This window comes from Coturnix japonica, chromosome 27 (assembly GCF_054131305.1).
Source record: "Coturnix japonica strain WE chromosome 27, WE-NBRP24, whole genome shotgun sequence".
Lineage (NCBI taxonomy): Eukaryota > Metazoa > Chordata > Aves > Galliformes > Phasianidae > Coturnix > Coturnix japonica.
This window is the reverse complement of record NC_140689.1, coordinates 6738170-6753778: the sequence shown is the minus strand read 5'-3', so window position 1 is coordinate 6753778 and position 15609 is coordinate 6738170. Positions and strand designations below refer to the sequence as shown.

Below are 15609 nucleotides of genomic sequence, written 5' to 3'. Positions count from 1 at the left end.
CATGAACATCTGTCCTGTCCCATGACTTTGGTGAACTCTCATTTTCTCTCTCAGTCTGCAACAAGGTTGGGTTGGTGTTTCAGTACTGGCTGTTTTATGCAGGAACTCTGCTCCTCAGGTTAATCCAAGTTGTATCCAAGCCCTTCAGAAGGAAAGGGAAATAGCAGCACAGAAATATGGTCTGATTCTGACATAAAGAAGTGCAGACCTGGAGAGTTAAAAGTGACTGTGTGATGTTCAAGGTATTTTGAAGTACAGATGTCCCCTAGGTAAGATTTGTGGCTGACATTCCCCATACGTTGTGGGCACACAAGCTAAGGAGAGACTAGTGATGAGCATGCAGAGAAGCCAATGGTTCAGACAGGTTTGTAGTGACAGGACATTGTAGAGTTTCATAATGGAGTAACAGCATCAGTGGATAATGGGAGAGCAACTGACATCATCTACTTGTACTTGTGCAGAGCATTTGTTCCCATCGTGCATGACATCCTGGTCACCAAACTGGAGAAAAATGGTTTTGATGGATGGACCAGTTGCAGGATAGGGAACTGTCTGGATGGTCACACTCAGAGAGCAGCAGTCAATAGCTCAGTGTCCAGGTAGAGGGTGGTGTTGGGACCAGTGTTATTTAACATTTTTGTAGGCAACATGGACAGTGGAATCAAATGCAGCCTCAGCAAGTTTGCAGATGACACCAAGCTGAGCGGTGCTGTTGATGTGCTAGAGGGAAGGGATGCTACCCAGAGGGACCTGGACAGGCTGGAGAGGTGGGCCCTTGGCAGCCTCATGAACTTGAGTGTGGCCAAGTACAAGGCCCTGCACCTGGGTCAGGGCAATCCCAAGCACAGGCACAGGCTTAGAGGAGAATGATTTGAGAGAAGCCTTGACCCTGAGGAGAAGAGTTGGTCTGGAGGGAGGTGTCCCTGCCTATAGCAGTGGGATTGGAACTAAATGACCTTAAAGATTCATTCAGTTCTATTGTTTTTCTACCCTTAATTTTGCTTGAAAGGTTTTAGAATAAATGAGATTCTGGTTTCCATGAAAACTGTTTGCAGGGAGCTCCACTGTAGCTAGTAAGTCTATCTTTAAGTTCAAGGGCAATAATGCATTTACTGTGTTGAAGAGAGAAATGACTCAGGAATGGATGATGGTTTAGAATAAAACATAAACCTACTTATTTTCTATGCAAATATGTGTAAGGAAAAGATGCTGCACTCAGTTCTGGAAATACCCTGACAAATATATCTCTAGTGTTTCACAGCTGGAGATATCAAGATTGTTAAACCACCGGAAGATGTGGTAGTGAATGAATATGGGAGTGCATCTTTTGTCTGTGAGATTTCACACGATGAGGTTCAGTGCCAGTGGTACAAAGATGACAACAATCTGAAGGCTGATGGCAACATCAGAATGCGGCAAGATGGTAGGGTGTAAGAGGGGGATCTTTCTCCTGAGTGGGGGGTGGGTTGGAGATCAAGCAGAAAGGACATCTGAAAAGAGGTGAATGGGGTTCAGAAGGGAGTTCCCCTTTTCTTTTGGGACTGAGGTTTAAGTGAAACAAGTGACAGGTGGGAAGCTTAGTGTGGGAAGTGTGATGCTATCCCACCATCCCACACTGCCAGGAGCAGGTAGGAAATGAGTGCAGTTCTTTCCAAAGTGGGGGTGAACAGGGCAGTCAGTTCACCTCTCCAAAGAGGTTTTGTCTGACAGTGAGTGTGATCCTTCTGTATCAGGTACTTTGAAGGTGACGGCGGCCACATTTGGTCAGTCCTTGTAGAAGCCATGTTTAGATTCCACTTTGGTGGGGATGTGGATGTGGGGGAATGGGTGGTTTCATTGACATGTGAGAACAGGCAGTGATGCTGTGAAACCAGATGGATGATGCTCAGCCTGGCCATGTGTCTCAGAGCTCTTTGCTCAAGGAAGCCAAGTGTAGTTGTGGGTTTGCTCTCAAGAGCACAGTTTGGTAGGGATGAGTTGGCGGTTGGACTAGATGACCTTAGTGGTCTTTTCCAGCCTTAGTGACTCTGTGGTTCTCTGCTTCAGGAAAGACCTACTCGCTGACTTACACACGTGTCCAAGTCAAGGATGCAGCAGAAATAAAATCTGTAGCAGAAAAGGCAGAATCTCGTGCCCATCTTACAGTGAAAGGTAATTATGCTTCTGATGACGATTTTGTTTAAATTATCTTATGTTATAAACCAGCTAACATCCTTTGCTTGAATGTCAAGGAGTTTACACACCACCAGGACCTTTCACAGAAATGAAAACTCCTACCTACCTACCTTTCTGCCTACAAAATATCCAGCTTGTCTTTTGGGATTTATGTTTGTTAAATAAAACAGATTATTTTCTTAGGAGGTTGATTTTCTACCTTTAGTCTTCAGATTTGTGTTTGAACATTGAGGGATAAAACACATAGCTTGACTTTTTCTTCATTTTCTCTGTCTGTTTGGAAAGATCACAGGTGTTGGGTTTTTTTAATATATACAATGTTCGGGTATATATATGATGTTAAGTGTGATAAAGAAAAGGGAGACATTTGAGTTAGCAGAGTACTCAAGAGTTCAGTCCCCAGCTTTGCCACTGTTACAATTATAAGGACAAGAACATCCTGGAAAGTGAATTTCTCCTAAGTAGAGTCATTACATTTGAGCTACAGAGACCTTTACTAGGAGAAAACTTGTTGTTCAGAGCTAAGTTGCTGTATTTAATCAAAGTAATTATCAATGTCCATGTTTCATTGAACCTCTTTTCCATTTCGTAATGCGAGGATTTTGATATCGGGATGGGAAGGTCATGGTTTGATTTGGATGTTGGACTGGGAATCAGAAGATCTGGGCTCTCTTCAGGTTGTCAGTTATATTGTCTGACTTCTTAAAAACATTCCTTTCTTTCTATTCTTTTTTTAATGATGTTTTAAGGCATTTTGAGCTGATAGGTGTAGTGTTCATGTGCAGTAATGCTGATGTGAGTAAGTAGGGTGATAATGTAAGTGTTTTTTTACATCCCTTCTAAATCTCTGCTTTCTCTTGTTCCATCCTTCTTAAAGAGCAATCCATTAATCTAGTAAAGGAGCTGTGTGATGAGGATGTGACTGAGCCTGAAGAGGCCAAATTTGAATGCGAGATATCCATTCCTTCTGTGAAACCTCCCAAGTGGTATCTATGTGGGGAAGTCTTAGAGGCTGGCAGAAACTTGATTATGCAGCAAGAAGGCACCATCCACCAGCTGACCATATGAAAACCATCACTGATATGACAGGCACCATTCAGTTCTCAGTTGGCAAATCAAAATCCACAGCCAATCTGCTCATCAGAGGTAACATATCCTGGCTTGGTTTACATCATGAAGATGAAGAATTAATTAATGTACAGTCTTCCTTCACTGGGGTCTTTGAAATATTGTGTGTGTGTCTGGAGGGTCTGCTCCATTTCCAGTTCAAAGTCGTTGGACACTAAATGAGACAGCTGCATCTCAGTAAAAGATGTGTTTGAATAGTTGTGATGTGCTTACTATTCAGACCTACAGAGCTGAGGTTTTGTCCTTGGCTATAGCAAAGAATTCAAATCAGGTGAAATTAATTGTATTTCTGAACTAGACAAGGTTAAGTTTGGTAGCACCTAAATTTGATGCAGTTTGTCATTGATTTCATCTGAAAGAAACTTCCAGGCGTTTTATCTGCTGTTGTCCCCAGTGTAAGAGTCTCCATTCACATCCTAAAGTACTTGTTATATTTTCAACTCACTCTTATTTGAATAAAAGCCTCAACTGGGAGTAATTTAATAAGCACAGAACAAGAGCTGGACCTTGCATTTGGTATTGTCCTATTTCACCTCTGATTTCTCTTCTTGAGGTTGATTTCTGCCGTTCTCTCCTGCTAACTTTAGAAATGTATAATCTTCACTGAGAAGATTACACAAAGATCATCTAGTCCAACCATTCTAACACATCCCAGTATGATTGATAGTAACAGTGGTAACAGTTCACCTTGTTTCCCCACAGCCCGCAGTGTAGAAGTAACGAAGCAGCTGCAGGATGTAGAAATTGAAGAAGAGAGCTCTGCTGTCTTCTCCTGCGAGCTGTCCCATGATGTCGAGGACGTGGAATGGTTCCTGAATGGCAACCTCCTTTACACCAACAATTACAATGACATCAAGAACGTTGGCAATTGCTGCACACTGACAATGAAGCAGGTTAAGCCTGAGGATGCTGGCACAGTGACAGTGAAGTCAGACAAGGTGTCAGAAAGCGCACCTGAAGGTGATAGGTGGGTCTGATCACACCCCTCCTGGATGTAAGAGATGCTAAGGAGCTCCAGTTCATTCTATTGTGCAGCAATCCTGCTTCTAAAGCTCACCTCTCTGGGGTGACAAGTCATCAGGGGCTTTCTTCCAGTGGAAGGTTCCATTGCAGCAGATATCAACAAAGGAGGATGGTTTTGGTGTCCTGCCAAAGCATTCCATTCCTTTTTATCATCATTTTACTTAACACAAGGGGAGTTAGAAGAGCAATTTCTTTTACTGCTTCAGTAACATGCAGTGTCAGTGCTGTTGTCTCCAAGGATTTATGACTGCAGGGAGAGATCATTCAGTGTGTGTTTTGCCTCTGGAATGACTAATGACCAGAGTGTGAGCAACCTGATCTAGCTGTGAATGTCCCTGTTTATGGCAGGGGAGCTGGGCTAGATGGCCTTTAAGGGTCTTTTCCAGTTCTAAGGATACTGTGATTCTAATCTGCTCTCCCCAGCAATTAAGCTCTTTTACTCTATGTGCTCAGAGTTTGAAGGATTTCCTCTTTCTCCTTTCTTTTGCATTTGGTGGAAGTTTTTTCCCCAGTATAAACATCTGATGTGTGATATAGAAGATAGATAAAAGGAGTCAATAAAACAGGAAAATCAAAAGTGTTCAGCAGCTTATCCTCTTAATACTGTGGCCTGCTGTATGAGCTCTGCTCCATGTGAGGGCAATGACAGATCTCCAGCTTTAGAAGAGCTGCATCCCAATTACTTCATGTGCTATCAGTCCCACCCATGGCAATGCAGGCTGTCCCTCCTGCTCCCTGTATTCTCCTACTGATTAGTTCAGAATTCCATAAAGCACATTCAGTCAACAGACATGAAACCGCTTTAGGTTCTATATTGGTGTTGTCAGTAGTGGTAAAGATTTATTGATCCCTCTTTAAAAAGCTGAAAGCAACTGAAAATGTCTCAACTTCTGTATCACATTGTTGTGTTTTGCCTGTTTAATTGCAGAGAAGCCTGCTGTCTTCATTAAGTCCTTGGATGATGTTTTTGATGAGGAGCGGGGTGTGATTAAATTGGAAAGCAAAGTCTCTAAAGAGAAGGTCAAACCAGTGTGGAAGAAGGACGGTGTTCTGCTCACTTCTGGCAACAAGTATGAGCTCGTACAGTCTGGGAAGACCCTATATCCCCTTATCCATGACTTCGAGAAGTCAGATGCAGGTTTCTATACCTGTGATATTGGCAGTGATGTTGCCAAATCAAAGGTCGGCATTCAGGGTAAGTACTGTGGAAAGTAAAGGAGTGCTGAAAGCACATTCAGTGTGGTCACTATGTCTTACACCTATTCCCCCACGAGCCTTAATAGTTTCTACAATAGAAGTGTATTACTGCAATTTAGCACAGTGATGTCTGGAAAATTCCCATTGCTTTTGATGTAAATGTATCTCATTTTGCCATGAAAATCACCAAACACATCAAGAATGTCCTGGAAATATTTCCTTTCTAAACATCCCTAAAATGGAGAAATGGTTTGAACACCAGTAGGGGTAGGATGGTAACAAATTAGCTAATAGAAACATTTAATTTCTTGTCATAGGCAAAACCCTTTTTCTCACGCAGCATCCTAGAGTTGTCCTCTCTGTTAGGTTGTTCCCTCTGTAGCTCATTGAATCTTCATTGTGCTCCATGGACTGAGCTGCTCTAATTGTAGTTCTTCCAGAGCAAAGACAAGAGATTCACGTCTCTTTTTTTTTATAGCTTTCTGGTAATTCTGAGTGGAGAATGTCTTAGAGAATACATCAGTAAGGAATGTAGCCATGTTCTGCAAATCCTGAGTTAAAACACCAGTACTGCTACTCATGTCAGTCACAAATGCCTTTTCTCCATATAAACCTCATACTAACCTATCTCTTACCTTCCAGAGCTGAATAGTGGCATTACCAAACGGCTGAAAACCACTGAAATCCAGGAGGGAGAAGATTGTACTTTTGAATGCATTCTGTCCCATGAAAGCATTGATGAGTTCAAGTGGTCACTGAATGGAAGCAGAGTGGAAAGTGGTGGGCGATTTAAAGCTTCTAACGTGAGTCGGAAATATACTCTCATTATCAAAAGTGTGACTCCTACTGACGCTGGGGAAGTCGTTTTTACTGCCCGTGGTCTAACCTCCAAAGCCTCTCTGTCTGTGAAAGGTAATGAGATGGGAGAGATTCTGGGGCCTGATTCCTTCAACTGTCTTCTGATAAGATTGTCATGAGAGCTAACTCATAATATGGTTAAAGTGAATAGCAACCTTCTACTTGAACCTCAAAGCACTGAGAATTTCTCTTAAAAATATGTAAAAGGAGGAAACATTTTACACAAATGTGAGAACTACCCAAAGCACTGGGGTAGTGTTGGAAATGGGCATCTCACTACAGCTTGTTCCATTAACAGTAAATCAGGAATGCTCTGTTGAGGGAACTGTGGGAGCAAATATCCTCTAAGTATAAGCTGAAGGGATGGCCTTCACATCATCTAGCTGTACAACAAATTCCTATCTAGAGCATGTGCATCTGAGAGCATCATCCGAGGCTCCCAGTGTGATGAGTGGAGAGAAGAGAGAGGCAGTTTTCAGACATGGTTCATCATCCTCAATTGGGTAGATTTAAGAGAGAATAAATGCTGCCTGGAATTCTATTGTCTGTACTTTTCAGATTACTGCTGGCTGTAGGATGGCGTCTGTTGCAAGTGCCTCTCTAACTTATCTCCAGCATGTAGATGCATGTATTTTGAGAGAGGCATCCTACCCTAAGTGTATGTTACTCAAAAAGCAATGTTTTCTTCCAGGAAAACTTACTGAGGTTTCAAAACAGCTGGAGGATAAGACAGCAGCAGCAGGGCAGGACATCAGCCTGAGCTGTGAGCTGTCAAAACCGGATTTGAACATCAGGTGGTACAAGGATGGCAAAGCAATCAGTAAAAGCCAGAAGTACGACTTGCAGCAGGAGGGAACTGGGGCCATTCTGATCATCCATGACTCTACTGCCAAGGACAGTGGGGAGTACCCCTGTGAGACAGAGGACTCCATAACAAAAGCCAGGGTTACTGTGCAAGGTGAGTTGAAAAGCACACTGGGGATGGCATGTAGAGAAGTCGAGGTAAATATCTGCAGCCTGTGGGTGATGTTTTTCTATTCTGTTTCTTTGAGCAGGATCAATTCTTAGTTTTCAGAAAATACGATGGATTAAAATCTTTTCCTTAAAATAATCTGGAAACCGAATGATTCTCCAGTGTGATGTGGATCTGGGCAGCCTGGTCTGGTGGTTGGTGGCCCCTTGACAGGGGGTTTAAAACTAGATACTCTTTGAGCTCCTTTCCTACTCAGGCCACTCTATGATTCTGTGATCATTCTATGGTTCTATGATCTTGGTTGTTAGTGAGCCAAGAAAAGATGGCAATCTGAATTAGTCTATATTGAATATGTGTAATCAAAACTATATGCAGTTTATCAGATGAGATCCTACCAGCGCATGTATAATGGTATTGAACTTTCCAAGCCAACCAGCCAAATAAACAACAACAGACCCCAAAAGCCCAACAACCAGAAAACAAGAAATGTTCATATCCTAGTGTTTTTGTTAAGTTCAGTGCTCAAGCAAGCAGGAGGGAAGAGCTCCTTCCCCTCTACTCCACACTGGTGAGGCCGTATCTGAAGTAGTCTGCTTATGTCTTCTACTCCCCAGTACACTTATGTCTTCTACTCCCCAGTACAAGAGAGACACAGAGCTGCTGCAGAGTCCACTGCAGGGCCACCAAGAAGATACAGAAGTTAGAGCAACTCTGCTATCAGGAGAGGCTGAGGGAGATAGGGGTGTCCAGCTAGAGAAGGGGAGGAAAGTTCAGATTTTGGAAACCACCACATCAGCTTTAACGGAGTGAACCAGTTCCAAAAGCTGTGTTCCAAAAGCACTGCTAAATAGCCCCTGTGACTCCTCGAGCTTACTACAATAAAAGAACAACACATGGGGTTGTTTATACGTTGAGGCCAATGCATCCCATTCCTATGGGAGGTAGTGATATGTGGAGGAACTCAGTACAACAGGGTACCTTTGGAAAAGCATGTATAAAACATTAATTGCATCAATCAACAAAATGTATAAGTGAATAACTGTTCAAATCCATTTAGTGCATTTCTTACTTCTATCACGTTTTTAATTCTCATTATAATACCAATAGAAAAGAAGAAAAGCACTTTTTCAGCAGTCAGTTTACTACAAAAAGAAAATACTTCATTTAAAGCTTTTGCAGCTCCATCTTATCTGTTTCTTTCTCAAGGATTTGATCATGAATTATACATTCCAGCACAACATGAAATATTTAACTGATGCTCTTCAATTCCTTTTCAGCTTCCCAAACAAAGAAATGAGTTTGAGCACAGGAAAATTTGGGTATACAGCTGTGAATCCACTAACGTCCACAGTAGCTTTCCCCTGTTTAGTGTCCAGATCAATGGGACAGGAGCCTCAAAAGACTTCAGGTTGTCAGCACTGCTCTGTGTGCTGTAATTACAGGAGAAATGTGGATGGATTTTGCAAGTATGAATTTAGGCTTGATGCTCTGAAAATATTCCTGTAGATTTCTAAAGGCTAGGAGGGAAATATATGAGGAAAAAGGAGTGTAATGACTATTACTAATGCAGTGAAGCTATTCTCTTGTTCCAGAATTTCTTCATGCTGTCAGGAAGGTCACAGCACTGTAGTGGGACACCAAGCAGTCAGGGAGGCTACACTCTCAATGTCCTGGACTCCTTGCCCATACTGTGCTTCTACAATGCTAGTTAATCCCTAGTGCTGTGCTGAAGAGGTCTGACGTGAAGCAGAGATAATTCAGGTCAGGAGTTGTAAGTGATTGCATTCAATTTAATTTTAATAAGTGCGCATAAGATTATAACTGGATAGAAATAGAAGGTTGATACTATGTAGCTATTGTCACAGTTTGAACTAAAAATCCACCTGCGCCCGTGACAGGGGGCCTTGGGCCCCGGAGGGGCCCTAGGCCGAAAGGAAAAAGTTAATTAGGAAAAGAAAACAGCGGCAACGATCTAAGGAGGCACACTTATTTACTAAATACTATATCGAAATACAGGATAACACAATATAATACAATATAATTGAAAATTGAGCTAACGAAATCAAGCAAAATAGGAGAGAGAATGAGTCCCGTAACCGAGAGGCCTACTGTGAATCTAGGCGAACGGCTGAAGGCTCCCACACACTCCCCTGAACGCCAGAACTCGAAAGACGTCAGTCTGTTCTGCGACAGAGTTAATATAGAGTCCAGGTCCCGTGACCTATCGTGTTGTTCCCTGTGAGATGTAGTCTTCTTCTGTAAGTTGCAGATTCAGTAAAATTATTCATGCTTTATATGATGTTATGATGTGGAATACTGATAGCAAAAAATACAAAATTATTAAACCATGACATTCCACCCCTTATTCTACATCATTACATTATGTTTATACATACATACACACTCATATGTATAATTGTGAATAATCAGCAACCTTATTTTTCTCAACAATTTATATTTATTCCATACAAATCCCTAAGTTGAGAACAAAACTCTATAACCTAACCTACTATTTATTAATTTTGAGAAAATGGCAAAACTGCCAGAAAAAGGAAAACATGTCAGCGGTAGAGGGGAAAGGCAGCGCTAGTAGGGCGTCCCCCACATCAAGGTGCACTCATCCTTTCCCAGCCACCACAGCAGATTTCCTTTTGACTTATACTTCTTTCCATGTGTGCTCTACACATGCATGGCCAGTGCAGGATATAGAGTCCAGATGGAAAACTTGCTTACAGAATGCCTAATTAAGGTATATAGAGAAAAAGTGTTTCCTTAACATTAATCCACTCTATCTTAAGTCCTATACCTAATTGAACTATTCTCTACCTAATTGAAATATTTTCTGAGACTCTACCTATATATCTACAGGAAAATCATTGGCTGCACTCCCCCAACATCAAATTCCCTTGTGGTACACATTGGACATTCCCATTTTTGTCCATCACCCACCACGTGCACCCAGGTCCCTGGGCAAAGACAGTACCCCGGAGAGGTTTGCCCTTTCCAGACGCTGGAAGGACCCAAACCGTCTTTCCCAACACGCTCTTTATGTGTACTACAGGAACCTTATCTCCCTCCACGGTACGTAGGGAGCTGGATTGGTTAGGACCATTGCGATTACTAGATCCTCGAGTGTTGACCAACCAGGTGGCTTCTGCTAAATGGTTCTCCCAATTTTTATACGTTCCGCCACCCATTGCTTTCAACATAGTTTTCAACAACCCATTGAATCGTTCAATCTTACCAGAAGCTGGTGCATGATAGGGAATATGGTAAATCCACTCAATGCCATGATTTTTGGCCCAAGTGGTTACAAGGGAATTTTTAAAATGGGTCCCATTATCTGATTCAATTCTTTCTGGAGGGCCATGCCGCCACAGGATTTGCTTTTCCAACCCTAATATGGTGCTTCGGGCGGTAGCATGGGGTACTGCGTATGTTTCGAGCCACCCAGTGGTTGCCTCCACCATGGTGAGTACATAACGCTTACCATTGCGAGATCGTGGCAAGGTGATATAATCAACCTGCCATGCCTCTCCATATTTATACTTTTGCCATCGCCCTTCCCCCCAAAGAGGTTTCATCCTCTTGGCTTGTTTAATTATGGCGCATGTTTCACAATCATGAATAACTTGAGCAATAGCGTCCATAGTTAAGTCCACCCCTCGGTCTCTGGCCCACTTGTATGTTGCATCCCTTCCTTGATGACCTGAAGTCTCATGGGCCCACCGAGCTAGGAATAATTCACCCTTGTTCTGCCAGTCCAAGTCTATTTGAGCCACCTCAATTTTGGCAGCTCGATCAACCTGATGGTTATTTTTATGTTCTTCAGTAGCCTTACTTTTAGGCACATGAGCATCTACATGGCGCACCTTTACAACAATGTTCCTTATTCAGGCAGCAATGTCTTTCCACAGTTCAGCAGCCCAAACAGGTTTACCCTTTCGTTGCCAATTATCATCCTCCCACTGTTGCAACCACCCCCATAAGGCATTTGCCACCATCCATGAATCAGTATAAAGATGAAGCATTGGCCACCTCTCCCGTTCAGCCACATCTAAAGCCAGCTGAACAGCCTTTACCTCTGCAAATTGACTTGATTCTCCTTTACCTTCAGTGGCCTCTGCAACTTGTCGTGTGGGGCTCCATACAGCAGCTTTCCATCTGCGATGCTTCCCTACAATACGACATGATCCGTCTGTGAATAGGGCAAATTTCTTTTCGTTTTCTGGTAGCTCATTGTATGGTGGTGCCTCTTTAGCACGTGATACCTCTTCTGTAGGTGGTGTTTCAATTTTTTTACTCTCAGGCCAGTCCATGATCACTTCTAGAATTCCAGGACGGCTGAGTTTTCCCATTCGAGCTCGTTGAGTAATTAATGAAATCCACTTACTCCAAGTGGCATCAGTAGCATGATGGGTGGAGGGAACCTGTCCTTTAAACATCCAGTTTATTACTGGCAAGCGAGGTGCTAGAAGAAGCTGAACCTCTGTCCCAACTACTTCAGAAGCAGCCCGAACCCCCTCACACACGGCTAAGATCTCCTTCTCAGTTGGAGTGTAGCGCTCCTCAGACCCTTTATATGCTCGACTCCAAAATCCTAGGGGTCGGCCTCGGGTCTCTCCTGAGGCTCTTTGCCACAAACTCCAGGTGGGACCTTTCTCTCCAGCAGCAGTGTAGAGGATGTTCTTCACATCCTGTCCCGTCCGTACTGGCCCCAAGGCCACGGCACGGGCTATTTCTTGTTTTATCTGCTCAAAAGCCTGCTGCTGCTCAGGACCCCATGAGAAATTATTCTTCTTCCGTGTTACCTGATAGAGAGGGCTCACTATGTGGCTGTAGTTTGGGACATGCATTCTCCAAAAGCCCACTACTCCCAGAAAAGATTGGGTCTCTGTTTTATTTGTGGGCGGAGACATAGCAGTGATTTTGTCAATCACATCTGCTGGGATGTGACGACGTCCATCTTGCCATTTTATACCTAAGAACTGGATTTCCTGGGCAGGCCCCTTCACCTTGCTGCGCTTAATGGCAAAACCAGCTTTCAAAAGAATTTGGATTATCTGTTTCCCTTTCTTGGAAACCTCTGCTGCTGTATGGCCCCACACTACAATGTCATCAATATACTGCAAGTGTTCAGGAGCATTACCCTGTTCCAAAACAGCTTGGATCAATCCATGGCAAATTGTTGGGCTGTGCTTCCACCCCTGGGGTAAACGGTTCCAGGTATACTGAATACCTCTCCAGGTAAAAGCAAACTGTGGCCTACATTTTGCAGCCAATGGGATGGAAAAGAAGGCATTAGCAATATCAATGGTGGCATACCACCTAGCTTCTTTTGACTCCAATTCATACTGGAGTTCTAGCATGTCTGGTACAGCAGCACTTAATGGAGGTGTAACTTCATTCAGGCCACGGTAATCTACCGTCAGCCTCCATTCCCCACTGGTTTTACGCACTGGCCATATGGGGCTGTTAAAAGGCGAGTGCGTTTTGCTAATCACTCCCTGATTTTCTAATTGGCGAATTAGCTTGTGAATGGGGAGCAATGAGTCCCTATTGGTGCGGTACTGCCGTCTGTGAACCACTTTGGTGGCAATTGGTACCTCTTGGTCTTTTACCTGGAGCAACCCCACAGCAGAAGGATCATCTGACAGACCAGGTAAAGTTGACAGCTGCTTAACACCATTTGTGTTTACAGCAGCTATCCCAAAGGCCCATCGATACCCCTTGGGATCCTTGAAATATCCCATCCTAAGGTAATCGATTCCCAGTATACATGGAGCCTCTGGACCAGTCACAATAGGGTGCCTTCGCCAGTTTTTACCAGTGAGGCTTATTTCGGCCTCCAACATAGTCAATTCTTGGGAACCCCCAGTCACTCCATGGATATATATTGGTTGTGTCCCTTGGTGACTTGAGGGCATTAGGGTGCATTGTGCACCAGTGTCCACCAAGGCTTTATATTTCTGTGGTTGAGATGTGCCAGGCCACTTAATCCACACAGTCCAGTATACTCTGTTGTCCCTTTCCCCCCCCTGGCTGGGGGCAGGGCCCCTATATTGTTTACCTCGTTGACTTGCAGCAACTGGAACTCTCCCCTTCTTGGAAGAGTTCACCTTGGTAGTTGTTTCACCTTGTAATTCTTTCACTCGTGCCTGAAGTGCAGAAGTGGATGAATTACACCACTTCTTCATGTCCTCCCCATGACTACAGAGGAAAAGCAACAAGGCAAGACGTGTAGTCTCATTGTTGATTCGAGGTGACTTATCATCGTCATTTGCTTGAATACGAGGACCTCTCTTTTTTATGGTTGAGATTTTCGATGATACAGGTCGAGAGGAACTCATGTTGTTTAGCTTCCTCAATAGGCGATTGTGGAAATCCTGGTTTCCATCATCTTGTACCACCGTGGATTCATCTACATCAGGCACATTAGCCAATTTGTCAATAATATCACTTTGTGTTCCCTCCACTTCGTTTAACCTTTCCACAATTTTGACAATGGCTGAAGTATACAGATTAACTTCTGTGGCGCTTATAAATAATTCAAGTTCCTGAAGTCTGCCAATTAGTTCATTCACAAAGGGTTTCCTGTCCCCTTTGCCATATACTAATGCAAGTGCACTGGCATGCTTTTCTGGAGCTGCTTTTGTAAAGTCACGCCACATTTGTCGTGGAACGCGGACTGCTTCAGGATCATGTAATTGGTCTGGATCATTACGATTGAACTCGCGGCTGTATAGCATTTCCACCAGAGCATTTTCTCTCAAAAATTGGATACCTTTCTCAATATCAGTCCATTTCTTTCTCTCAGGCTCCAAGTCCCGTTTAAAGGGGAATCTATCTCTTACCGCTATCAACATCCGCTTCCAAAGGGTGTAGGACCGATTTTGGCATGTGCCAATACCTCTGTCCACACGTGGGTCCCTGGAAATGCTACCCAGTTGGCGAGCTTCACTGCCATCGAGCCATGCACTGTTGGCACCATTGTCCCAGCAGCGAAGTAACCAAGTGACCATATTTTCTTTTGGCTGACGTGTGTAATCCTTTCTTAGATCTCGAATTTCACTCAGTTTAAAAGATCGATCAATAATGGTCGTAATACTTTGCTCACCTTTTGCTCTATCAAGAGTCCCAGGTGTTGATGGTGGCAACTGTGTTGATGAGGCTGCCCCATCTACAAGTTTGGACTTGAGAAATTCTCGTAAAGAAAAAGTAGCTTTTGGCTCCTCTTCTGACTCTGACCCTGACCCTGATGCTTGTGTTATTTCCTCCAGGTAACCCTCCTTCTTTTTCCTCTCTCCTAACTTTCTCTGCTCCTCTAACTTCTTCTGCTCCTCTATCATCTTCTGCTCCTCTATCATCTTCTGCTCCTCTATCATCTTCTTATACCCCTCTAACATCCTCTGCTCCTCCAACTTCTTCTGGTCTTCTGACTCCCCCTGCTCCCCTGAGTCTCCTGAGTCCTGCTCTCCTAACTCCCTCCGCTCTTCTAACTCCTTCTGCATTTTCTCTAACTGAGTTGAAACTTGTTTTGTCTTTCGCCCTCTTACAGGGGCAACCAACATTGTATCTGGTGTCTCAGATGGTTGGTCCAATTGGACTACCTGTGCCCCCGGTGGCTGGTCAGATTGGACTACATGTGCCCCCAATGGCTGGCCAAATTGGACTACATGTGCCCCTGGTAGTTGGTTAAATACATTCAACTCACCCTGGAGGGCACATAGCTGGTCTCGGAGAGCGTTCCGCTCAAACTGGACAGCACCAAGCTCAGTCTGGAGGCTGTTGTAGTTGGACTGGAGAGTGTTGTACCCGAACCGGAGGACGTTATGCTCGGCCTGGAGGGCAGTGTGCTCAGTCTGGAGAGTGTTGAGCTCGGTCCGGAGGGCATTGTGCTCAGTCTGAAGAGCGTTATGCTCAGACTGGAGGGCATTATGCTCGGACTGAAGAGTGTTGTGCTCGGTCCGGAGGGCATTGTGCTCAGTCTGAAGAGTGTTGAGCTCGGTCCGGAGGGCATTGTGCTCAGTCTGAAGAGCGTTATGCTCGGACTGGAGGGTGTCGCAGTTGGATTGGAAGGCATCATGCTTGGCCTGGAGGGTACCGCACTCAGACTGGACGGCGTCATACTTGGACTGGAGAGTGTTGTGCTCGGTCTGGAGGGCATTGTGCTCGGTCCGGAGGGCATCGCGCTCAGTCTGGAGAGTGTTGTACTCGGACCGGAGGGCGCTGTGCTCGGACTGGAGAGTGTCGTG

At 44.1% G+C, this 15609-nt stretch overlaps 1 long non-coding RNA gene across 1 annotated transcript; it reads left to right on the top strand.

Moving 5' to 3' along the window:
- Positions 1 to 4049: 4049 nt before the first annotated feature.
- LOC146756433 (uncharacterized) lies at positions 4050 to 6480 on the top strand. The gene is made up of 3 exons (XR_014937445.1): positions 4050 to 4270; positions 5255 to 5521; positions 6166 to 6480. It is a non-coding gene; the product is annotated as an uncharacterized LOC146756433 (long non-coding RNA).
- Positions 6481 to 15609: the final 9129 nt, after the last annotated feature.